At 40.2% G+C, this 27,297-nt stretch overlaps 1 protein-coding gene across 5 annotated transcripts in view; it reads left to right on the top strand.

The window, feature by feature from the left end:
• Positions 1-27,297, top strand: part of LUZP1 (leucine zipper protein 1) — a 78,073-nt gene that overhangs the window by 8,032 nt on the left and 42,744 nt on the right. Inside the window, exons 1-2 of one of the 5 annotated variants that reach the window (XM_054691247.1) lie at positions 19,603-20,728; positions 26,579-26,633. The exons of 2 other annotated variants lie outside the window; for them this stretch is intronic. The gene's annotated coding sequence lies outside the window, so the exon portion shown is untranslated. Of the gene's footprint in view, positions 1-19,602; positions 20,729-24,829; positions 26,634-27,297 lie in introns of those variants that run through there. 2 more of the 5 variants (XM_054691248.1, XM_054691246.1) reach the window with 2 other exon arrangements.

Here is a 27,297-nt window from a genome sequence, read left to right as displayed (position 1 = left end):
TCCAAATTTAAACTCTTTATGCTAGCCCATAATAACCTGGCCTCTACCCACCTCTCCAGTTTTTTCTTATGCCAGTCTCATTGTCCGTCATGCTTCAGTCTCACCAGCTTATTTATTTTTCAAAACTCAACAAGTTCTTTCCTCCATCAGGATCTTTACATGTGTGACTCTCTTCCTTGAACTCTCCCTGCTCTTTGCATGACTGCCTCCCTCAAGCCTCAGCTGATGTGTAAGCATCAGAGGTACTTTCCCTGATCTTTTTACTTTGCCTTGCTGGTTCTTCCCGTTATTACCTATTACTGGCTTCTGTTGTGTCCCTTTATAGTCCCTGTTACTGTTTATAATGACATATCTGCTTGCATGATTATTATCTGTCTTCCCTTTAGATTCCACAAGAGTAGGGAACTCAACTGTTTTGTTCACCAGTGTCTGTCTACCGACTGCATAATACAGTGAGGGGCACACAGTAGGTATTGAATACATTTTTAATGGTTACTTAGCATCTTTGGTCCCATTATCTTTTTTTTAAAAGATTTATTTATTTATTATTCATTTATTTATACAAGCACTGGGTACAGTCAGAAGCACGGGAGGGTGAGAGAATTTACCAGAGCCAGAGCGGGGAGCAGAGCAGGCAGAAGGACGAAGCACACTGCTGAGGGGAGCAGCGGGCGGCAGGAGAGGTCTGCGCGCCATGCGGGACCCTCCTCCGGTGGCCGGGGAGCAGCTGGGGATCGAACTGGCGCTGCAGAGGCTGGGGGCAGCTTCGCAACCCAGTGCTCAACCGCTGCGCCACCAGGGAGGCCCGGTCCCATTATCTTTTGTCTTCTCTCCTGCTGTGTAACTAGTGTTCTCCATTCATTGAGATTAGGCTCAATTCTCCCTCTTTGAAGTCTGCTCTGACTTCACAATGGTAAATTAAGTCTCTCTTTTCTAAGATTTTGTGATTTTGTTGTTGATGCACCTGGAAAGTCACAGCCAGGCTGTGTCTTATCTACCTACTTGGATCAAAAGATTATTTCTCAAAAATCTTGCAGCTTATAATGCCAGTAGGCCTCATATTCTTGGTTAACTTGCCTAACTTTGTTTAACTTAATTACCTTATTTGACCAGACGCTTCTTGATCAGAAGCTTAGTTCATTTTAACCAGTACTCCCCTCAGTTCCTTTTGCTGAGCTTTGTCCATAGTAGGCTGTCAGTAGTTTTTGATGATTGCTTATAATGATGCTTATGTCAGGTAGCAATTTTAACTTCTCACACTTATTTTAATGACATGAATTCTTTTTACTAGAATTCTGCTTAGTGTCTTCTCTACTCCAGAGACTGGGAGTGCCCCAGCTGCTTCAGCTGATGCAGCAGCTATTAGGGTACAGAGTGTAGGAGTCCACTCCAGTGCCAGAAAGTAGATACTGCTTTGCAAAGAACTAACTTGGCACAGTTGCTTCTTAGAAAGATGCTTAATCAGAGCTGGTAGAGTGCTGATTGGTGTTATTAACTGAAATGAAATACGAGGAAATACCTCAGTTGAATTATTGTCAAATAACATTTTGTTTTGATGGCAGCATGAAAATTTGAAGCAGTTAAATCTGTTTGAAGCCAACTTCTCTGACTTGCCTATAAGCGCTCAGTAGTTACTCTTCTTCCTTTATTTATTTTTAAATCTTTAAAAAAAATTTTTTTTTCTTTTTAGATTTTTAAAATTTATTTATACAAGAACCGGGGTACAGGCCAGATATACGGGAGGGTGAGAGGATTCACCAGAGACAGAGTGGGGAGCCGAACAGGCAGACTGGCTGAAATACACTGCTGAGGGGAACAAGAGGCATGACGGGAGAGGTCTGCCTCGCCATTTGGATATCTCCCCGGCTAGCGGAATCAAACATGCACTGCAGAGGCTGTGGACAGCTTTACAGCACTGCGCTCAACCACCTGCGCCACCAGGGAGGCCCTCTTCCTCCTTTATTAAAGGTAGTAGAATATAAGTACTAATTTTGTATGTACTTTAAGCCAATTTAAATGCAAATTTAAGTTAGTATTGTTAAGTGAGTAATTTGCACGAGTGATAAGTAAAGTCTAGTTTTTAAGAAGCACCTAAGTGTTTATTTTTTAAAAAGATTTATTTATTTATTTATACAAGCACTGGATACAGTCAGAAGCATGGGAGGGTAAGAGAATTCACCAGAGCCAGAGGGGAGAGCAGAGCAGGCAGACTGATGAAGTACACTGCTGAGGGGAGCAGCGGGCGGCAGGAGAGGTCTGCGTGCCATGTGGGACCCTCGCCTGGCAGCCTGGGATTGAACTGGCGCTGCAGAGGCTGCGGGCAGCTTCGTAACCCAATGCTCAACCGCTGCGCCAACCCGGAGGTCCTAAGTGTTTATTTTAAAGCAGTGATCATTTTGACTTTTCTGATGGAAATATAAGACTGTAGAGTAATTTCATAATTGTTCTTATGGAAACTTTGGATCAGAGGTACTTGTGAAGTGAGGCTATTTGGAGTAATTTTGTTAACTATCATGTTACTATTACTTAAATTAGAAATAATATGTGAAATCAGCCTATTTTAACTTTTCTGTAAAAATAAAAAATAAAGGTAGGAGTTATTTATATTTACTCATACTTAACACTATCAGTAATTAGAATATGAGGAGACTGGTGATAATCTATGGGAAATTCATTACAAAAAGTTATTTTCAGATGACAATACACATTCCGCCTACTCCCTGACACTACACATTCAGAGTAGAGTCATTTGTAAAATGTCTTTTAGGGCCTCCCTTGTGGGGCAAGGGGTTAAGACACAACCTATGAAGCAATCTGCGGCCACTGCAGCATGAGTTCGATCCCCGGCCAGGGAGCAACCCACATGGTGAGGCAGACCTCTCCTGTTGCTCCCACTGCTCCCCTCAGCAGTGTATTTCAGTCAGTCTGCCTGTTCTGTTCCCCACTCTGTCTCTGGTAAATCCTTTCACCATCCACACCTCTGGCCTCTACCCCAGTTCTTGTATGCATAAATAAATAAATCTTGAAAGAAATGTCTTTTAGGCATCAGGAGGAGATGTTGGAGACATTTCCGAATCATTAAGTTTCATTCTAGTAAAGCTTTTTAAATGTTTATTCTGATTCTTTGACAGTTGGTTATCCATTTGTGATTCATTCTTTGCCCCTTTGGTTAAATAGCACTTTGCCTTGTAAGGTTATTTAAAGCTATATAGTTCTGGTTTTTTAACCTCAGAAAGCCCCAACTTCTCTAGTTCTTTAACCTTTCAGAAAGCCCCAATTGCTCCATCTTTAAAATGGTGAGAACAGTGGTGAGGATTAAATAACTTGTTATACAAAAACACTCACTCATAATGCTGGTACATAGTGAATATTAGCCATCATTTCATTTTCACTTTTGCATTTTTGTTTATCCAAACAGTAAAAGCAAAAGTCTTTTTATTGTTTTAAAAATGAGCGTGTTTTAGGGCCCTCCCTGGTGGCTTAAGGGATTAAGTGTCAACACTATGGAGCAGTCTGCAGCTGCTGCATAAGTTTGATCCAGATCCCTGGCCAGGAAGGTGACCCACATGGCACAGCAGACCTTTCCTGCCTTGCCCACTGCTCCCCTCAGCAGTGTATTTCAATAGATCTGCCTGTTCGGCTCCCCACTCTGTCTCTGGTGAATACTCTCACCCCCAGCACACCTCTGGCCTAGATCACAGCTCTTGTATGCATAAATGGATTTTTTTTTTTTTAAAGAGCGTGTTTTAATCTAAAGTCAGAATAATTTTCACATACTGGTAAACCAGAAGGTCAAGAAATTTTAAAAATCTGAGTTTTATTTTTAAAGATTTATTTTATTTACACAAGAGCTGGGGAACAGGCCAGGGTGAGAGGGTGAGAGAATTCACCAGAGACAGAGTGGGCAGCTGAACAGGCAGACTGACTGAAATACACTGCTGAGGGGAGCAGTGGGTGAGACAGGAGAGGTCCGCCCCGCCATGTGGGTATCTCCCTGGCCAGTCGGCAATCAAACCCGTGCTGCAGAGGCTGCAGACAGCTTCATAGCGCTGCGCTCAACCCGGGTAGGCCCTTAAAAACTGAGTTTTAACTTTATTAATTTCTAATAAAGCTAAGCAACTTTGAGAAATTTTTGGATGTTCTAGTCTCTCCTTCTTTGTCACTATTAAGCAGAGACCCTGCAGCTGGAAATTGAGTCTATTTGTAAGATGATAAATGAGAATGTGTCATTGTAATGTTCAAAAATGATTTTAAAATACTGTCTGCCTATAGTGTTTTTGGATAGTGATATTAATATTGTTAACCATGGGCCTCCATGGTGGCTTAGGGGTTACATCTCAGTGCTATCACCTCCAAGGCCTGAGTGTGACCCCCGACTAAGAAGTTGACCCACATATGGCGAAGCAGACCTCTCCTATCTTGCTTGCTGCTCCCGTCAGGAGTGTATTTCAGTCAGTCTGCTTGTTCTGCCCCCCACTCTGTCTCTGGTGAATCTTCTAACCTCCCCCCACCCCCACCTCTGGCCTATACTAAAAAGATTATATTGTTAACCATTATTTTTGTTTATTCCAGGTACAGGTCTCAAGTGATTATGTATTATAACATTAGTTTGTCAAGCACTGTCCTAAACATTTTATATGCATTAATTCATTTACTCATTCATCCCTCAGCTATTTATTGTCTACCATGTGTCAGTCACATAATCTCATTTAATCCTCACAATACTCATATTGTTTATTGTTTTAGCCCCATTTCATGGATGAAGAACAGGGGCATAGAGAAGCTAAGTATCTTTTTTTTTTTTTTCTTAAATAATAAATTTTATTTTTATATTCCCCCATACAATTCCAAACCCCCATTCTGACCCCAATCCCTCCCCTCCCAGCCCCCACCCCCAAAAAGTGTCTCTGGTTCATAGTTTTTTGTTGATTTTGATTTTCACTTTCTTATAGTTATTCATTTTCCTGGTCCCTTATTTAAGTTTTCTAGATTCCTGCTATGAGTGAGACCATCCGGTATTTTTCTTTTTCTTTTTGGCTTATTTCGCTGAGCATGATCCCTTCCAGCGCCATCCATGTTGCTGCAAATTGCATGTGTTTATCTTTTTTGAATGCTGAGTAATATTCCATGGTGTATATATACCACATCTTCTTGATCCAGTCATCTGTTTTTGGCATTTGGGCTGTTTCCAAAGCTTAGAGAAGCTAAGTATCTTGTCCATTGTCACCAAGATGTTGAGGATCAAGTTTGGGAATTTATTAGACTGCTGATTGTTGAAATCTTAACATAAATTATGTCTATGCCAGATTATTAATTTTGGGAGAGGCACATTAATCAAATTCTGAAATATGTTGTAAGGTTACAGTCAAAGTGATTAAGATGTGTTAGTCTAGGTAAACTGAGCTGACATCCTCTTTTATCCCAAATACATCTCTTTAAAAAAATTCCTAAAGGTGCAAACTTTGAGGTTCCTTTTTAAAAAAGAGTAGAATTCCAATTTACCCAAATTAATGAATCAGTTATAAGCATTCAAGAAGGATGGATGTAACCATATTAAACACTGTTCCTTCAGAAGTACTCCACAGTATTATTTTGCTGCTTTGCATATATCTAGTATTGATATTTCTGATTCCACTTTTGTTATTGTATAGTTTTAAGGTCATCTCAGAGAGGTATTTGTAAGGTAATATAACTTTTTAAAAACAAGTATCAGAAGTTTATAAAATAGGAAGAAGTTATATATTTTTTATTTTAAAAAATTGTATCATTTTTTATTGAGGCTAATATTAGCTTACAACACTGTATATGATTTAGGGGTATAGTTTAAGTCTTTTCAGGTGTATGTTACCACACCACACCCACCATCTAAGCACCCATAATCTTATGTCATTATATGTTTATTTTAATGAGAATTTCAAGCTGTAAAATGTTTGGTATACTTTTAAATTTGCAGTGAGGGCATTTTGCACATTCTTAATCTTCATGTCTTCATTTTGATGTAGATATATTTAAATTTTGGAGGTAAACAAGTCTGCTGAATGAATTGAGCAAACAATATTGTTTTTGGTCCTAAGTAGGCTGTCTCATTCCTGTGTGTGGCTTGCCTTTGAGAATCCTGCAAATAGACTTTCAAAAAGATTTTGAGCCTTTATGGCAGCATTGTTATAAAGAGAGTCTTGTTCCCAAGATGACTTGAATAACAACACTCACTTTGAAACTCTATAAATAAAAATCACTTCTTGACTGTAACTTGTTATGATTGAATGAAATTCTAAGGAAAGCATATCTTGTATTAATATTAACATGAATTGATTTATAACCTTTACAAAATTTGTCCTACAAATTTGTTTATGAGACAGTTTTAAAAAGGAAAAGAATGTTTAGTATGCTGAGAGGTAAATCTTTATAGAAACAGATTTGAATTTAATTATATTAAAAAGTGAAATGTGTTTCCCTGGTGCACTTACCAAGACTTTTATTTGTGTAGACTTTCTGCCAAGATTAAAGAGATCAGATAGAAAAATGGTATCATCCACCTTGGTCTGATAGTGTTTTCTGTTTCTAAACATAAATCTCTGGTTTTGTTCAATTTCAAGTTAATTGGAAAAGTTAAAAGCTGAGCAAGATAAATGAAAATTAATTTTTAGCTCTTTAAACCCTGGAACAGCTTTATTACAAATGTGATAATTACCTGGGGGTATTTATCTGATTTATACCATCTTAGTGATTAGTATTTAATATCAGTGAATAAGAAGCTCATTTAAGTCTTTGGGTGGTGGGAGAACAGAAAAGTGCATTTATTGAAATACCTTGTAAGGGAGCAGTTAGCAAGATGTTGTCGGTGCCTCATTTAAATCTTTTTTTTTATTTTAAAGATTTATTTAAGATGTATACAAGAGCTGGGGTGCAAGCTAGAGGTCTGGGAGGGGGGCGTGGGAGGATTAACCAGAGACAGAGTGGGGAGCAGAACAGGCAGATTGACTGAAATACACTGCTGAGGTGAACAGCGGATGAGACAGAAGAGGTCTGCTGTGTCAGTCATTTAAGTCTTATAGTTGAACATTTTCTAAGAATTCTTAGTCATTGAGGACTAATAATAAAACCTAACATTCATTGACTGTTTGCCAGCCACCGTACTTAAGTGCTTTTTGTGTCTTTATTTAATCTCCTGAACCAATCCTTTGGGGTAGATGCTATTATTATCCCCATTTAATAGATGAAAAATCCTTAGGCTATGAGATCAGTTTGCCCAAAGTCAACACATCTGGTGATGCCAAGTTAGGATTCGACTCCTCAGCTTTCTCTTGAACATTCTCTTGTTCAGACCAGAACACATGATGATTTTATGAGCTGTGTGCATTGAAGATCATCACTCCATAGGTAAATGAAAGAAACATTGTCTTATATTCCTTAGGATAGGAAGAACATCATTTTTAAAAATCTCAATGGACGAAGATGTATAAATGTCTTTAGAATGGAAGATTTTTACAAGTGTCCAGATGCTATGTGAGTATAGAAAGTACTTACAAATGCAGTTGAACTGTGTAACAAAGTAATGGCTCATGTTAGCTTTGTTCAGGAATACCATTTTATTTTTTATTTTTTTAATCTTTGTGTAGAAGAACTGGGGTGTAGGTGAGAGGTGTGGGTGTGTGTGTGAGAGGATTCACCAGAGACAGTGGGGAGCAGAACAGGTCAATGTACTGAAATACTCTGCTGAGGGGAACAGTGGGTGAGACAGAGGTCTGCTGTGTCATATGTGGGTTAGCAACCTGGCCAGATGGAACTCAGGGGATGAATTCAGGGGATGAACTCAGGCTATAGTGGTGACAGTGCTAAGACTTAACCCCTCGGTCACCAGGGATGCCCAGGAATACTGGTTTTTATGCTTTGTTCTGCAGCTGTACTAGTGTGCAGTATAAGATACTCTTTTTTTGTTGTTTAAAAAAAAGATTTATTTATGTATACAAGAGCTGGGGTACAGGCCAGAGGCATGGGGGGGTGAGAGGATTCACCAGGGACAGAGTGGGAAACAGAACAGGCAGATTGACTGAAGTACACTGCTGAGGGGAGTAGTGGGCGAGTCAGGAGAGGTCTGCTGCACCATGTGGGTCACCTCCCTGGCCAGGGGGGCTGTGAAACAGCTTCATAGGTTGCATCTTAACTCCTTGCATCACCAGGGAGGCCCAGCATGAGATATTCTAGATATAATTGGACAAAATTATAGACTTCCTATCATATACTAAATTGGTTTTTGTAGGAACTTGAGGACTGATGATTGTTAGTCTTATTTTAGGACTAGATCCCAAGGCAGTTTGAAGAGACCTTCAGGATTTTAAACAAGTGTGATGGGAACATAGATTGGGTAGTGAGGCAGTTACTGGGAGTAACAGTAAAGTAACGTAACAGTAAAGAAACAGTAAAGAGGCACAGCGTGAGAAGTGGGATTAGAGCAGAAATATTGGGAAATGGGTGGCTGTTCATGAAATGGGTACAATTTAGAAGGTACTACAGAATCTTTAGAGATGAGAAATGGAGACGAGACAATGAAGACTGCTTCAGTTGCATTTTTGGTTAGTTTCACATTAACTTAAAAGCCAAGACTTTTGTTAATTTTTTTTTAAAGATTTATTTACTTATTTATACAAGCACTGGGTATAGTCAGAAGCGCAGGAGGGTGAGAGAATTCACCAGAGCCAGAGCAGGGAGCAGAACAGGCAGAAGGACCCAAGTACACTGCTGAGCAGAGCAGCGGGCGGCAGGAGAGGTCTGCGCGCCATGTGGGACCCTCACCGGCGGGGATCGAACCGGCGCTGCAGAGGCTGTGGGCAGCTTCACAGCCCAGCGCTCAACCGCTGCGCCACCAGGGGAGGCCCAGACTTTTGTTAATTTTATTCAGTTTATGGTATTGTTTTATATGTAATGCAGTGCCAAATAAAAGGCAAAAGATGTGCCATATAAAGTCCTTTTTCTTAAGGAATTTAATATTTTAATTGGGGAGATGTATGTCAAGTTTTAAAAACAGTTCAATAAAGGTGGTGGCTCAACAGGTTAAGTCTCAACACTATAAAGCTATCCGCAGCCACTGCAGCGTGAGTTCAATCCCCGGCCAGGGAGGTGACCCACATGGCTCAGCAGACCTTTCCTGTCTTGCCACAGCAGTGCATTTCAGTAGATCTCCCTGTTCTGCTTCCATTTCTGTCTCTGGTGAATCCTCTCGCCCCCACATCTCTGGCCTATACCCCAGTTCTTGTATACATAAATAAATCTTACTAAACAGTTCCAAAACAATATTGGACCATATATAAATGCTAAAACGGGGATGTAGGCTAATGGTTCCATGACTTGGGCTTCATAAACCAGCTATATTTCAAAAGAACTTTTTGTTCTTTAGGGTCATGAAAATGAAAAACAGTCTTCTCATTTAATACCATCATTTTATAAAAGATGGAACATTTTAAAACAGATAAGCAAAAGGGCATCATTTCAGATGAAAGTAGTTTTTCATATCAAATAAGTTAGTCTTAAGAAAAAGTGACTTGAATATTCTTTGGTGAAAATGCTGTTGCATTTGTGGCACAGCAGAGGCTGCTTCCTGTTATATTGCTAACTTGTGTCAGAATGACAGGTTACAATTTATTGATACTAATCTGGACTGAAGTGGGCTGCGATGTCTTCATGGAGGCGGTTAGGCTAGAGTTTTATAAGGCAGACAAAGGAAGGGCAAGTGAAGAGCAGAGATACTGAGGTTGGAATACACTCATGTTATTAATTGGACACAAAATTATTTATCTCATCCAATAATAGAGTTTATGGACTAAGGGGAGATAAGATTAGTGGTAATGCTCAGTCAGATCAGCAGTCTTGAGAGTTTTCCAGAGCAATTGGCTAACAGACTGGGAACCAATGAAAGTTTTTAAGTAGGGCAATGATTTGATAAAGTTGGAGTTATAGACTGATTAATCAAGAGGGATTATGTTGATTATCAGAAAGGAAGCTAGTTATGGATTTTTGTGGAAATTTAGGTCTGAACACTCTCTGGGCCCATTGGTGGAGTAAAAAGAAAGGAACATATTAGAGGGAACTTTTTAAAATAACTTATAAGCGTGTTTACTTCATAGCATATTTGTAGCTAATACATGGTATTGGAATATCTACTTGCAAATCAATTTGTTAATCAACAAACCCCAAAAGAATGTGAGCAAAACTCCATTAATAGTAGATAACAGGGCCTCCCCGGTGGTGCAGCGGTTGAGCGCTGGGTTGTGAAGCTGCCCGAAGCCTCTGCAGCACCGGTTCAATCCCCGGCTGCTCCCTGGCCACTGGAGGAGGGTCCCACATGGCGCGCAGACCTCTCCTGCCGCCCGCTGCTCCCCTCAGCAGTGTATTTTAGTCTGCCTGCTCTGCTCCCTGCTCTGGCTCTGGTGAATTCTCTCACCCTCCCGTGCTTCTGACTCTACCCAGTGCTTGTATAAATAAATAAAAATAAGTTTTTAAGAAAAATAGTAGATAACATTAGAAAGTAGAATTAACTGGGGCAAAATCATTTAAGAAGTAAAATATTATACTTCACAAATTTCTATGTAGTTTGAATTCTTGAAAAATATGCTCGCATATGAATCTATCTTAAATTTACCCTGTGCTAAGAGAAAATTATAAAAATGGGTACTTACGGGAGCACTGAAATGAATTCTTGCAATTATACCCATCCTGAGTATCTGTGTGATATCAGTGCCAGCCATTCAAGCTCTGAGATTTGGCAACAGTGCCATTGGCAACAATGCAAAAAGTCAACATGCCTGGTTACAGTTCTCTCCAGTGACATCCATTAGGCAACATTCAGACATGAGCTTTCTCAGTCCAGTTTTCTGATTTCAAGGAGTGTCCACTGCAGCATGTAAGAGAGGAGTCTCTGTACATGGTACAGACCATCTTTGGGTTTTGGTGGAAGTGGTGATGGAAGCAACAGCATTAGCATCCTACTCAGTTATCACCTATTATTCCAGCTGGCCGTCAAAATTGCACAAGTAGATATTTCCCCAAAAGTCTTCTACTTATGGTTTATCAGTCATATTACAAAGAGGTATTCATGGGACCAGAAATGAGAATGGGAAATATGGTAACAGGTCCAGCGGTACCATTTTTGGGATTAAAAACAAGGTGGCAAAGGTGTCTTTTCTTGGAACTATATTCTCCTGTGTTTTGCAGTTCAGTTATATGAATTAAGGAGTTCCATAGAAACAGGAGTGTTCTGATGATGTTACTTGTCTTGGAGAGAAATTTTGAAGAAGGATGAGGATAGGACATGATGATGACAGTAAGTTTATGAGACTGATAGAACTGAGGAGCATTTTTGTTGAGTTAGTGAACTGAAGCTGGCAAAGGCAGTATGATAAGTCTTTTGCCTCAAGTTCTCTTCTAACCTGTGTGCTTTTAGAACTCCTTTTATTTGAGTTAGGTTGACAGTCTTTAAAATTGCCTTGGAGGCCTCCCTGGTGGCGCAAGGAGTTAAGCACAGCATTATGAAGCTATCCACAGCCTCTGCGGCACGAGTTTTATCCCCGGCCTGCCAGGGAGCTACCTATATGGCACCGTACCCTTCATCCCTTCGTCCCCCATTCCTCCCCCTTCCCTGTGTTAACCAGTAAATTTTCCACTGAGTTTAAGATTCATTTTCGCTATATTTTCCATATATCTAGTTACTTATATTCTACAGATAATGAAACCATCCAATATTTTGCCCTTTCTGATTTATTTCACTTAGAAATACCTCCAGGTCCATCCATTTTGTGGCAAAAAGCACTTGTAGTCACTCATTCCCCTTTTCATGATACCTTTCTGTCCTCAATAGCTACTGTAAATGCCCTTTCAAAAGACCCATGTGTATATATCAGGCATTTTCATAGCCTTTTTCTTCCTTAGTCTGCAATATTTAAACTAGTGATCATTTTCCTCCTTGAACCACTGTTCTTTGTCTAGGGGCTCACATTATGTGTGTTTGGCTTCAAGTAGCCTAATAAGGCCGTTTTGACTGGTTGGTAGACTGGTGTTCATCCTGTGGCCTGTATGGACTAGCAGAGAGGGGGTGGTAGGTTGACACCCTGCTTCTTAGAGTACTCTGAACCCTGTGCACTTTAAGTAAATAATTTTTTTTTAACTTTTTTAAATTATTTTTTTATACAAGAGCTGGGGTACAGGCCAGAGGCACGGGAGGGTGAGAGGATTCACCAGAGACAGGGTGGGGAGCAGAACAGGCAGATGACTGAAATACACTACTGGGGGGAATAGCAGGCGCGACAGGAGAGGTCTGCTGCGCCATGTGGGTCTCTCCCTGGCCGGCCGGGAATCGAACCCGCGCTGTGGAGGCTGTGGACAGCTTTACAGTGCTGTGCTCAACCTGCCGCGCCACTGGGGAGGCCCAAGTAAATAATTCTTAAGCCTTGCCTGCCGTCTTGGTGTCTCTTCCTGTCTCCCTGGTGCTGCTGTGACTTATGGGTGAATGGATTGCCCACTTCAGGTCTTGGCTCTGGTTAAATACTATTTTTTATATATACACATGCGTGCATACACACACGCATAGTATATGCTGTTACCCTATATAAATGATAAAAATCATCATGTCTACTTTAAAATAGACTTTTGGAAAGAATGATGTAAATTGAGTTCTTTTGCAAACTTATGTGAGATTTGAATTGGTCCAAACATTTTGGGAAAGTTTAATGAATGTCAGTTACCTTAATGAGAAAAAGTTTAGTATTCTCTTATTTTAGTATGATTTTCATGGAAAGAAAGCTATTTCTGGAAAAATGTCAGATTCTAGCAGCAGAAATAATTACACTGAGAATCTCACTGTAATAGAATTGTTGAGCTCCGCTTAACTTTCAGGAGTATTTGCTGTAATAATATTGCACTGTGACAATTCCCTGGAGTTTGTTATTAGGTGGTTGTTAGGATTTTTGATCTGATTTTGCCAAGATGATTTCAGAAAGTTGCAGAGATAGCTGGGAGGGAGTAACATGAACAAATATGGGTTAGGCTAACACATTCAGTAAAGCAACTTTTTGAGATGATTGATTCTTTGAGAAGCAAACAGTAGTGAATAATGCCATTTTTTTAGTTGTTTTGTTTGCTATTCTAAATAATTGTTGAAGCCTTGCCACTTGAAATTTTTTTTATTCTTAGAGATTTGAATTATTCTCTGTTCTCAGATGTTTATCACCTTCCCTGACAGGAAGTACAATTATTCAGCCCAGAGAGATAATAAAGAGCTTTGGGCTGAGTCTGGAGGCTTTAGTTCAGTCTTTGTTATTATCTGGCTGTATAAGTTTGAGCAAGTCACTTTAGTTTTGGGGCTTCAGATTTCTCAAATGAGGAGTTAGAGTAAATTTACCATTTTAATTTGAGGTGTTGTGATTAAAAAGCCACACGCAGTGATTCTCATTGTCAATTTACTAATTATAAATGTGACAAATTTGTATTAATAGGTAAGAGTTCCTAGTATGCCATGTTACATGAAAGAAGTACTCTGCCTCTCTCTGTACTTCTGTTTACTCATCTGAAGAATGGGTTTGATAGTATGTGCTTATAGGATGGTGAGAAACCAGTTAGATCACACAGAGGCTGTTTTATATTCATACAGTAAATGTTAACTTGTTACTGTATTGTGCTTTTAACTTTTCCAAGTTCTTTAACATTTCCTTGAAATAACTTCCTTAGGGAGAGAGGTAGTAAGGTCTAGAGTTTGGCATATTTAGTCCCATTTTTGCACATGAAAAATCCATGAAGGAGCGTGGATGGAATAAGTGGAATAAAATTTAAAAGGTTATTTAACTCCAGTATGAAAGAGAAAAAAAAATGCTTTGGGTTGAGTGTCGTCACTGTCACCTGTCTGGTATAAAAGCAGGACAGACCTGTGGTGTTTGGAAGGAGAAGGAAGGTTATTCCTGATGACTTGTTTCTTCTGGTCTTGATTCTCCTGTGCATGGTGGGGAGGCGGGAGGTGCAGCTGCGTCATGCCTGTGTCCTAGCCTAGCCATCTCACAGGCTGAGAAACAACATTTGAAGAAGGGTATCAGATTCACTGGGAACTGAGAAAACAGCTTACCTTTTCTGTGTGGGAAAAAAAGGTAAAATGAGTGGGAGACATGAGCTTCCAGTGTGAGCTGTTGCTGCCATGTGAGTTGTTTCATGGATTTAACTCTTTTTTTTTTTTTATTTTATTTTATAGAGGCATGTTTATACATGCACTGGGTACAGTCAGAAGCACGGGAGGGTGAGAGAATTCACCAGAGCCAGAGCGGGGAGCAGAGCAGGCAGAAGGACCGAAGTACACTGCTGAGGGGAGCAGCGGGTGGCAGGAGAGGTCTGCGCACCATGTGGGATCCTCCGCCGGTGGCCGGGGAGCAGCCGGGGATCGAACCGGCGCCGCAGAGGCCGCGGGCAGCTTCGCAACCCAGCGCTCAACCGCTGCGCCACCGGGAAGGCCCTCATGGATTTAACTCTTGAACCACTTCACTTGAATCCCACTCGTGCCTTGTGTCCATTTTCTGCGGTTGTTTAGAGACATTTTTAGGATCTGAGTACTTGTAGGTTTTTTTCTTTTTAACAGCATCGTGTGGCTTGCTCTTCCTGCTGTCAGCACCAGATTTTGCTGCAGTGTGTGCTGCATGATCTCCGCACTGCTGTAACCAGATCTTGGTCAGACTTGCCCTTTCTTTGATGAAAAGATTTTTTTTTTTTTTTTTTTTTTGGCATCTCTTCCCTCAAGCTGATTGACTGTAGCTTTGGGAGGCTCTTCCCTATCTGTTGGAAAGAGAAGTATTTTTGTGAAATACTTGTGCTGAAATTCCTTGTGCTGCAGTTCTCTTGCTGGGATTTCTCCAGGTTTTGGCCTTCCCTTAGGTTGAACACATAAACAGTTTCTTCAGCAAATGTGTAAAAGACTACTGCGACCAGTCACTGGAAAATATGGAGCACATTGAATTAGATTTAACCATTATTATTTTTAAAGATTTATTTATTTATGTGTACAAGAACTGGGGTATAGGCCAGAGGTGTGGGGGCTGCACCAGAGACAGAGTGGGGAACAGAACAGGCAGATCCACTGAAATACACTGCTGAGGGGAGCAGCGGGTGAGTCAGGAGAGGTCTGCTGCGCCATGTGGATAGCTCCCTGGTCGGGGATTGAACTCGTGCTGCAGTGGCTGCAGATAGCTTCATAGGTTGCGTCTTAACCCCTTGCGCCACCAGGGAGGCCCCTAGACTTAACTATTATTAAGGAAAAATAAAGCAATATGTCTAGTGGAAGAGGAGCAGTCAGACCTTGGGTTTAGTTTCCATTTCTGCCTGAAAATACCAGAGTGACCTTAACCTCTCTGAATCTCAGCTTTTTCATCTATAGCGTGGAATTAATGGTACCTACTTCTTAGAGTTGTTAAGGATTAAATGAGAAAATGAATTTACAACATCTAACAATTAGCCCTGTGGGCAGTTACTAATCTTTCTAAAGTTGAATTCCTTATTAAAATTAGGATATTAGTGCTCACTTTAGGCTTGTTGTAAAGATTAAGTGAGAATAGACAGGTAGAAAGATAGGTGGATAGCTTAGGATATAAATTTTATATGTGCATAAACAACCGAAGTGACCAGTATACTATAGGGAGTATTTCTTTGGAATAAACAAATTGAAATGCTACCCAGATCATACCAACAACAGCAACTAGTCAATGCTGTTTCAGCAATCTGGTTGATATGTTGCGATAGAAACATGTTCATTTCCGGGCCTCCCCTGGTGGCGCAGCAGTTGAGCGCTGGGCTGCGAAGCTCTGCAGCGCTGGTTCGATCCCTGGCCACTGGCGAGGGTCCCACATGGTGCGACAGACCTCTCCTGCCGCTCCTGCTGCTCCCCTCAGCAGTGTACTTCGGTCCTTCTGCCTGCTCTGCTCCCTGCTCTGGCTCTGGTGAATTCTCTTACCCTCCCGCATTTCTGACTGTACCCAGTGGTTGCATAAATAAAATAAATAATAAATAAATCTTTAAAAAAAAAAGAAACATGTTCATTTCCAGTGTATTTTGCTCAAAATTTAGTAATTCCTCAGTTTATCTTAGAGTTCAGTCCCTTTTTTTTATATACATAATTATATTTTGTTCATTCTTAATGACGGACCTAAATTTCACCCCAGAGAAGTGATTCTTCCCAATAATAAAGGTCATTATGACATTTAGCAGAAACTTACATGTTTATATATATAACACATACAGTCTTATATATAATGTATTATGATGATATATGTTATAGATAGGAACAGATATATGGCATCTTTCCGTTGTCTGCCTAGAGAGAATGGCTAGTCATTTTTTTTTTTTTTTAAGATTTATTTACTTATTTATACAAGAACCAGGGTACAGGCCAGATGTGCGGAAGGGTGAGAGGATTCACCAGAGATAGAACAGGGAACAGAACAGGCAGACTGAAGAAATACACTGTTGAGGGGAGCAGCGGGTGAGACAGGAGAGGTCTGCTCGCCATGTGGGTTGTTCCAAGGCCAGTGGTGATCAAAACCGGCACTGCAGAGGCTGGGGACAACTTCACAGTGCTGCACTCAACCGCCTGCTCCACCAGGGGAGGCCCCATTTTTTAAAATCTAGTTTAGATATCATCTATGAAACTTTTTCCCACTCAGGATACATCAATACCTTCTGTACTTTGTACATCTTTTGTTGTTGGATTTAGCACATTGTTTTATAATTCTTTGCCTTTGTCTACTTACAATAGACTATGAACAACATACAAAGTATTTACCTGTATATCCCCCCACTTAGAGCATGTGCCTTGCCCAATAAATACTGAATTGAGACCTTGATGCATTTACCTAGTGCTGGTATTTTTTTTCCAGGGGGGCTAGAGTGGGAAAGCACTTTGATGTCTTTGTATTTTAAAACAAAAACAAAATACGCGTTGATGTAATTCACATACCATTAAATTCATCATTTTAAGGTGTACAGTTTTTAATTTTAGTATAGTCACAGGATTGTTATTTCAGAACATTTGCTTCACCTTCCCAAAAAATCCCCATTCACGCATCATTCTTCCCCACCTCTAACCCCTGGAGGCCGTAACCTTTTCTGTTTCTGTGGATTTGCCTGTTGCGGACATTTCTTATAAGTGGAATCATGCCATGTGTAGACTTTGTGTCTGGCTTCTTCCACTTCCCACAGTGCTTCCAAGGTTCATTCATGTTGTGGCATGAATCACTCTTCATTTGTTTTTAGGCTTGAATAATAACCTATTGTATGAATATGCCACATTTTGTTTATCTGTTCATTAGTTGATAGACATTTGGGTTGTTTCTACTTTTGGGTATTGTGGGTAAATACTGCTGCTCATGTTTGCGCATGGACGTGTTTTCATATCTCTTGGGTTATATCTAGAGTGGAATTGGCTGGGTCATATAGTAACTCTGTTTAAATTTGGAGGAACTACCAAGCCTTTGCCACAGCATAGGCACCATTCCTGCCATTGATCTACAAGGGCTCCAATTTCGCTACATCTTTGCAATATGTGTTTTGTGCTTTCTAAAATTATTTTTATATTTATTGTCCTTTTAAATTAATTAATTAATATTATTATAGTACTGGTGAATGTGACTGGTATCTCATTGTGGTTTTGGTTTGCACATCCTTAATGACTAAGGATGTTGGAACATCTTTTCATGCCCTTATTGGTCACTTGTATGTCTTCCTTGGAGAAATGCCTATGCAAAACCTTTGCCCATTTTTTTTTAATTGGTTATCTGTCTTTTGTTGAGTTAAGAGTTCTTTGTGTTTTGTGGATCCTAATCTTTTTTTTTTTAAAGATTTATTTATGCATACAAGCACTGGGGTACAGGCCAGAGGTGTGGGGGGTGAGAAAATTCACCAGAGAGAGTGGGAAGCAGAACAGGCAGATTGACTGAAGTACACAGCTGAGGGGAGCAGTGGGCGAATAAGGAGAGGTCTGCTGTACCATGTGGGTTGCTTCCTGGCTGGCTGGGAGTCAAACTTGTGCTGCAGTGGAGTGGCTGCGGATTGCTTCATGGGTTGTGTCTTAACCCTTGCGCCTCCAGGGAGGCCCTGGATCCTAATCTTATATATATGACTTGCAAATAATTTCTCTGAGTTTTTAGATCTGTTTGCCTAGAATTTGTTGCCCATCTCATACATATATATGATATAGTATAACCAGGATTCCTAAAAAGCATTTATAGGTTGCAGGTAGCATTGATGTTAGTAGTTCTAGGAGCTTGTGGTTACAAGAAAGATAGTGAACATTTGACTGGGAACTGCGGATATTGGGGTTTTGAGCCTAGTCTTGTTGTGGCTAGATCTTGGGCATGTCATGTAACTTGAAAGGGTCTCAGTTTTCTCATCTGTAAAGTGAATGATTTGGACTGGATAGTCTTTTAAATTTTTTTTAAAGGTTTCTTTATATATGCATACAAGAACTGGGGTACAGGCCAGAGGTGTGGGGGGTGAGAGGATTCACCAGAGAAAGAGTGGGGAACAGAACAGACAAATCTACTGAAATACACTGCTGAGGGGAGCAGGGGGTGAGATAGGACAGGTCTGCTGTGCCATGTGGGTAGCTCCCTGTTCAGCTGGGGGTTGAACTCATGCTGCAGATGCTGCAGATAGCTTCACAGTGCTGTGCTTAACAAACCCTTGCACCACCAGGGAGGCCCTGGACTAGATATTCTTCAAGGTCACAATACTAAAGTTGTTTGAGTTGATAAGGTCATTTGGGCTACTACATGATTATGGACAGATTATACACTCCCATTTTTTTTTAAAGATTTATTTATTTATGCATACAAGAGCTGGGGGACAGACCAGAGGTGTAGGGGGTGAGAGGATCCACCAGAGACAGAGTGGGGAACAGAACAGACAAATCTACTGAAATACACTGCTGAGGGGAGCAGCGGGCGAGACAGGAGATGTCTGCTGGGCCATGTGGGTTGCCCCCTGGCAGGGGATTGAACTCATGCTGCAGTGACTTTGGATAGCTTCCCACGTTGTGTCTCAACCCCTTGCACCACCAGGGAGGCCCTACACTCCGTTTTGTTTGTGCTGTTACCTTTACTGGAAACTTTATTTTTGAAATAAAGCTTTGTTCTTTCAAACTAGTGCTAATTTGTTTTGACCAGCTACAGTCATGTGAGTAAGCCTGAATTTGTATTAAAGAATGTATAGCTAAAAGAGACCTGTAAAGATCTTTTAATCCATTTTTTTAAGTCACAATTGATGAGTTAGAAGCACAAAACAGGTTCATTGACTTAGCAACTCATTTGCTGCTTGTCTACTATATTTTGGCTCAGTAATCATTAGTGGCACATTGAGATGAGGAATGAGGTCCCCTGAATTCTTAATCCCCTGTGTACCACTTTGCCATGGATTGCTAAATTAGAATCTGATGTAGGGAGAAGTATCAAGAATTTGCCAGTGTTTCAACGGAAAGTTACAATAATTTGCTTCTAAATTTTGATTCCTAATTAAGTTGTAGCATCATATAGAACCTATGTTTATTACATGTTTTAGGTATTAAATTGATGTAGTTTTAATTTTTTTATTACTTGCGGTTCTTTGTAACGACTGATTTTTTTTCAGACTTAGAGATTTATAGGTAGGTTTAAGGTCTCAAATTGGCTGCCTGTGATTTATTACAGCAGTTCTAATCTAACACCAGTGGTGTTTTACTGTCCCAGCCCACATTCTCTCTGGTCACTTCGACACCTGATGAAAATGATTTATATTGGCGCTATGCCTGCTTCTAACCACCTGTTCCTATTTAATGTGGTTTTCCAAATCTTCAGTGGAATATATAATTCTCTTAAAAATCTCAAAAGTCTCTACCTAAACCCACACCATAAATAGGTCCTAGACTGGTGAAACGTCTTGAATAGGAGTGGGATGTATTCCCAAGGAGTCCACGTTCTTTATATCAATTTCAAGTACCGAAAAAACACTTAGAAACTAAAAACAGTTCTTTTCATGGCAAAATCTGACCCGAATTAAAGTTAAGGTGTTTATAATGTTTATCATACTTAGTATAATTATTTGTGCATTTAACTGTAGATATAATTGATGTGTTTGCCCTAGTATCAAGGTACTAAGACCTAGTACCTTAGGTACCTGTCGGGTACCCAAGTATCTGATTAGGGTGTTTGGCACGTTTTTGGATAACTTTTATCTGCCATTGTGAAGTTGGCAGCTTCCCAGTTCTTAAAGACTTTTTGGATTAGTGGTTATTTTAACAAAAGTGATTTTTTTTAATATTGTGTACCGATATGTGTCAACAGTTAGAATGTCTGCCTGCTTACTTCGTAAACCAGTATTTTCCAAATAAACAGTGCATACTTTTATAAAATCATGCTTGGGTAAGAGATTCAAAGTAAAAATAGACCAGTGGATTTTAATAGAATATGAGAAGTTTGTTTATATGGCTTCAGACTTCACATTGCAACTCAGGTGCAAAGAAACTACCACTCCTCGTTATGATGTTGTATCAAAGAAGACTAGCTCGGCTCATCTTAAAAGGCTATTAAAATATTATTCCTTGTTCAGATACATGTTCTATGAAGTTGGATTTCCTTCATATACTTCAAACAAAATACCATATTGTAAGACCTGCATGCAGAAGCAGATATGACAGTATAACAGACATTAAACAGATTTACCGAAGTATGAAATCAGTGTAAGTCTTCTTGTTAAAAATTTTGTTTTTATAAAGTAGTTATTTTTCATAAATATGTTGGTATATAATGAGCTTTTTTGAAAATAAATGTTTTAAAATTTTATCAAATTTATTACATGGCAAATATATATGTTTCATATGTATCAGTGTATGCATTGTGTATGTATCTCACACACACACACACACACACACACACACACACACGCCCTTTGAGTCTTCAATAATTTTTTAAGAGTGTAAAAGAGCCCTGAGTTCAGAAGTTTGAGAACCACTGCACATTTGCTTTATCTATTTTTGTGTGTGTGTGTTTTTTTTTTAAAGATTTATTTATTTATACAAGCTCTGGGTACAGTCAGAAGCGCGGGAGGGTGAGAGAATTCACCAGAGCCAGAGTGGAGAGCAGAGCAGAGCAGGCAGACTGATGAAGTACACCGCTGAGGGGAGCAGCGGGTGGCAGGAGATGTCTGCGCGCCATGTGGTACCCTCGCCCGGTGGCCGGGGGTGCCATGTGGTACCCTCGCCCGGTGGCCGGGGGTGGCGGGGGATGGAATCAGCCCTGCAGAGGCTGTGGGCAGCTTCGCAACCCAGCACTCTACCGCTGCACCACCGGGGAGGCCCAGCTTTATCTATTTGTTATCTGATTTTTTTGCTGCAGACTTTGAAAGCAAGTCATAAATATCTCCAAATACTTGAGCATGTAACATTGACACAGCATGTCCAATATTAGTTTATATTCAGATATCCCACTTATTCCATAAGTGTTCTTTTTTGCCTTCCCTCCCCCCTCAAAATACACTTTAAGGATCTCTTGTTACATTTGGTTGTCATGTCCTTTTTAATCTAGAGCAGGGATCAGTCAACTTTTTCTGTAAGGATCAGATAGTATTTTTGGCTTTATGGGTCCTATTGTCTCTTGCAAGTAAAAAGCAGCCACAGACAATACAGAATTGTGCGGGCTTGGCTGTGCTCCAGGAAAGCCCCAGATTGAAGACCTCTGATCTAGAACAGCCCTACTCTGATTTCTCTCTCTGTGTGTCTTAAATAACACTTTTTGCTTTTTTAAAATTTATTTTAGAAAGATTTTTTTTTTAATTTATGCATGCAAGAACTGGGGTACAGGTGAGAGATGTGGGGGGGGAGGGTGGTGAGAGTATTCACCAGCGACAGAGTGGGGAAGAGACCAGGCAGATGTACTAAAATACACTGTTGAGGGGGGCAGTGGGCAAGTCAGGAGAGGTCTGCTGCGCCTTGTGGGTAGCTCCCTGGCTGGGGATCGAACTCGTGCTACAGAGGCTGCAGATAGCTTCATAGGTTGGGTCTTAACCCCTTGCACCACCAGGGAGGCCACACTTTTTAAAGAGTTGCAGGTCAGCCATAATGTCCCATAAATTGAATTTGTTGGATTGTTTTCTCATGCCTTAGACACAGAGTCAACCTTTTTGGTAAGAAATGTTACTAAGAAGATGTGTGCACTTTCCCTTGCATTAAAATGAGAAGCACATAATCCCATTATTGTTGATGGTTTGTTTGGTCTCTTCACTGTAAAGGGACCTACTCCCCTTGGTAAGTGATCTGTAGGGTGACTTTGAGACACTGGCTATCTGCTGCTCCTACCAAGTGATTTGAGCATCCTCTGATGAGCTTTGCTTGAATCAGTTATCACACTGGTGCTCGTGATTATAGTTCTTAGTTTTCTCTTAAGTAACAACAACAGTAAAAACCAAATTGTATTTCCAAACTACTGTGTACTTAAGAAGCCCTATTCACATGTATTGTCACAGAGATTCTGTGGTTTAGTTTCCCATCATAGACTGTCTCCCTGGGAGGGTAAGGCTGAAAGATTGGGTTTCCTTGTGTTGTGCTGAACAGCTGCCTTCTAGAAGCGGGGTTCCAAAATATGGTGTCCCCTCTTGTGAGCAAGACTTAAGGAAGGGAGCTGGTCTCTACTAGAAGTTGTCTTTGTCTTGGCTAGTTTTTCTCTGTTCTTATCTCTTTTGTTATTATTTCCTGCATTTTAGTGGTTGTTTGTGGGTCCAATAGTATTCTCTGGATACATTTTGTCTAATTATATGTTAAAACTTATACTAAAAACCAACCTAGTAGTAAAAGCTTAGAAATATGCACATCTTACCCTTCTAAGAGAAATCTTTTCCTACCCACCAACTTCTTATGTAAAATTGCTAACATATAGAAAAATAATAAGTCGCCTTAATAAATACTCCCATCTTTCGCCTATATTCAATCATTAACTGTTTGTCATATTATACCTTTAAGCTATAAATATTTGTGTGTGTGTGTGCATATCCATTTTTTTCCTTGAGTATTTGATATGCTGCAGATGTGTGATTCCTGGAATAAGGGCAATGTAATATGCAACCACCGTACCATTATCAGACTTAAAAAACATCTTCTTTCTAATAAATGATATTAGTCCATCTTCAGATGTCTCAATTTCTCAAAAAATCTTTTATAGTTGATTCTTGAGCAGTGTTCCGTGAAGAACAATACCAAGTGAGAGATTGACATGTAACTAACAATGAGATGCTGTGTGTGGTATAGACATAAAACATCACTATTGAGTTTATACAGTTTAGGCAGGTAGCTGCACTTACTTGCCAACCATCTCACTGGTCAGTAAAATAATGTCACTAGTTGGGGGGTAAAGGGAGAGTGTCTTTCAAGCCTTCTTTAGTTTATGACCAAATAAGTGCTGGACCTTTCAGAATATTAATGATGAACATGATAAATAGAAAAGTAAGAAATTAGAAGGGGCCTCATCTAGTGCCTAGCTCATAGTAGATACTTAATATTTGTTGACTTAATGAGAGATGGAATTGGAAGCTGTGCCAGAAAAGATTTTCTGTCCTCATTCATTGTACATTTATTGAGTGATTCAAGTGCCTCTAGTCTGGTGAAGAGGCAGGAAATGCTGTTCCTGCTCTTGAGAACTGCAGTGTTAATAACTGAAAGGGAACATTTTTTTTTTTTTTTGGTTTTTATTATTCACTGTCTTCCGAGGCCAGCTAGTGTTCTAGGCACTGGGATACAGTGGCAAACAAGACATCCTTGCCATCCTGGAGTTTACATATACTAGTCGGGAGAGAGAGTAAACATATCAACAGTTATTTCAGGTGGAGGAAGATAAAAGTTTGATACGGTCTATAGTAATGGAGGAGGGGCTGGTAGCTTAGGTTGGATTGTCAGGAAGGCATTTTTGAGGAAGTGACATTTGAACTGACAGTTACAGGGAGGTGGCAGCCGTGGGAAGATCTGGGGGAAGACAGAGGAAACTCATGTATAAAGATCACAGGCGGTGATGAGGCTGTGTGCTGAGCCAAGGCCGCCAGTGTGTAAGGAGCAGAGGGATAGAGGATGGTCGGAGAACTCAGTAGGAAATGAAGTTGGAAAGGAAGGCAGTGATCACATTGTGTGGGGTTTTTATTTATCTTAATTCATAGGAAACCATTGGGAAATATAACTTGTACACCATCAAAGGACTCATCTCAGTGATACGGGCTCAGTTTTAACTATTTACTCGGTATATCCAGATGACACTTCCTCACCTTGCCTCTTTTACTTTTTTCTCAAATAGATCTTTATTAAATAACTTGTATTCTTTTTCTTTAAAGACTTACTTACTTTTGCATACAAGAACTGGAGTACAGGTCAGACGTGTGGTGGGTGAGAGGCTTCACCAGAGACAGAATGGGGAGCAAACAGGCAGATCTACTGAAATACACTGCTGAGGGGAGCAGTGGGCGAGGCAGGAAAGGTCTGCTATGCCATGTGGGTCACCTTCCTGGCCAGGGTTTGAACTCCTGCTGCAGTAGCTGCAGATAGCTTCATAGTACTGATGCTTAACCCCTTGAGCCACGAGGGAGGCCCCAATAACTTGTATTCTTAACAGTATGCTGTAGGGAATACAAAGAAATGATAGATCTGCATCATAAGGAGTTTTCCAGTATAGTTGGAATAAAATGATGTAAAACCAAAAAATACATCTGCATTTACTGTGTAAGAGAACAGTAGTAGCTCATGTATCTGTGTAGTAGCTGCTTCCATGCTAAATGGCAGTAGGTACTCACGAAGGGGAGGATTATTAGTCAGTGGGTGTGGGAGGGTTTCACTGAAGAGATGACATTGATTTGTTTCTTGAACGGATTTGATGAGATGGAGAAGGTCATTCCACCAGGGGAATTGTCTGGGCAAAGGCATAATGTGAAGGAATTTGTCTTCAGAAATAATGAGTAGATCAGTCTGTCCGGGGAAGGAAAAAGCATGCCAGGGCTTTGAGTGACTGACTCAGGAATTTAGATCTAATCTGTAGTTATAGTGGGCCCTCATAAATCTTACTTGTGAGTTAGCCACTTTGTTCTAAATCTGTTTAATAGTTACTGTATTTTCTACTATGTACATTTGTATTTTTTAAAACTCTAACAGCCCTGATCACTGCACTTCAGATGTAAAATTAAATTTTGATTCTGGTATGGTTTGAATGTAACTACAGACAGATGCAGAAATTGAATGAACCAGGAAAAAGAATTCTTTGACGTGACCTTCTTTCCTTAAAAACGTTTGATGGGTGGAATCTGTATCACTAGTGGAAGCTGAGTAGTTGGGTTTTGTTGTTGAGAGAAAGGTCGGGGGGCCATCAACATGGCCCTGTAAGAATCCTATGCTCATGTTAAAATGTGTTGCAAGATTCTGCTCGTCTTTGTAATCTGAGTTTTGATCATCAGTGATCATTAATCTTTGAGGACTGAAAATAAGGAATTGATGAGCCTAATGATGAGATTTTCTTATTTTGATCATTATTTAAAATAACACCATATATACATACACACTACGGCTCCTTAACGACTTGTGCACCTACCATACCCATTGGCTTTAAAACGATTTTTTGTTTATCATTTTTATTTACTGGCACAACCTATTCATTTTATTAACACTGCAGTAATAGAAATGAAAGCTAATTTAATGAGAAAGGAACTCAGAAATAAGGTCATTAAACATAACAAAATACATCTTAAATATAATAAATACCATGTATTTCCTGATTAAATACCTACTCTAGCCTGTATTTAGAGGAAAAGGTCAGAGACAGTTTCAAAGATGATGTTTCATATTATTAGGTCCATTTTTTAAAACTGCAAGATCCTTTGGGAAGCATCCCTTTGGTCTGTCCTTTTCATCGGAGATTTCTGTTGGCCCTTTGTGGGAAATCCATTCGTGTCTACACCTGCATGGTCCCCTCTGCCTTTGCTTTTATCCTTGGATTCTTGTAGGGCTTTTTGAGATCACATGCGACCAAGAAAGGGGGAGATCAGAGGGTCGATGTACCCTGGGCATTTTTGGAAGCCCAAGAGCTCGATTGGATGACTATCCCAGGCTTAAGCTCCTCAGCCAAGACCCTAGGCCCATGTGGAAATGTCCACACTTCCCGACAGAAAGATTTTATCAATCCTTCCCTAACTCATTGATGCAGTCACTTTATGTGGCTGAATTAGGACTGATTAAGGCTTGGTGAGAGCCTGTTCTGTATTCTGCGCATTTTCTCTTTTATCTTGTGGAGGACTAAGCCAATTTTATAGATTTATGCTGAAAGTGTTTATTGACTGTCCCTAAGATAGCTTTCATGGCTGGAAGAAATCATTTGGGCTCTTTATTACCCCACTTTATAGATCTGATGACTACTGTTTTGAATAGTTAAATGTCCCAGCATGAAAGGAGGGCATTATTATCTGGATGAGAGAAGCCCAGTTGCCTCACCACAGGTGAGGCTATTGTTGCAGCCTTCTCAAAACAGAAACAATATGTTGATGCTTTTTTTCTTCGTTCTCTGCCTTCTAGAAATTCATAGTTCAACTGGAGAGATAGGACTTAGACACAGAAAGATTAATAAAGGGTAAGCCACATCCATTCTTTATTATGGGTAAACTAATTGGAGTCTAAGATCTTTACCTTTACAATGTTCCAGATATGGAGGGACTTCTATTTTTTTTTTTAAGATTTGTTTATTTATGCATACAAGAATGGGTGCAGGCCATGGTGCAGGGGGTGAGAGGATTCACCAGAAGACAGAGTGGGGAGCAGAACAGGTGGATCTACTGAAATACGCTGCTGAGAGGAGCAGTAGGTGAGATGGGAGTGGTCTGCTGCACCATGCGGGTCAGCTCCCTGGCTGGGGATCGAACTCATGCTGCAATGGCTGGCAGTGATAGCTTGATCGCACTGTGTCTTTAACCCTTGTGCCACCAGGGAGATGCTGGAGGAACTTTTAATAATGCTGACCTTATAGGTTCAAAGTCTTTCTTCAGGCCTTATTATCATCAGCTGCAGATTATACTAATAGTTATTTTTGTATGATACTTTACAGTTTATGAAGTTTTTTTAAAATTTAATTTTATTTCTTTTTTTTATTTATTTATACAAGAGATGGGGTACAAGCCAGAGGTGCGGGAGGGTGAGAGGATTCACCCAGAGACAGAGTGGGGAACTGAACAGGCAGACGGACTGCAAGCACTGCTGAGGGGAGCAGCGGGCGAGACAGGAGAGGTCTGCCGCGCCAT

Source organism: Talpa occidentalis, unplaced genomic scaffold (genome assembly GCF_014898055.3).
Source record: "Talpa occidentalis isolate TD23 unplaced genomic scaffold, MPIMG_talOcc4v2.1 talOcc4.9, whole genome shotgun sequence".
Classification (NCBI taxonomy): domain Eukaryota; kingdom Metazoa; phylum Chordata; class Mammalia; order Eulipotyphla; family Talpidae; genus Talpa; species Talpa occidentalis.
The sequence above is the reverse complement of the archived record's forward strand: the minus strand, read 5'-3'. Positions and strand labels throughout refer to the sequence as shown.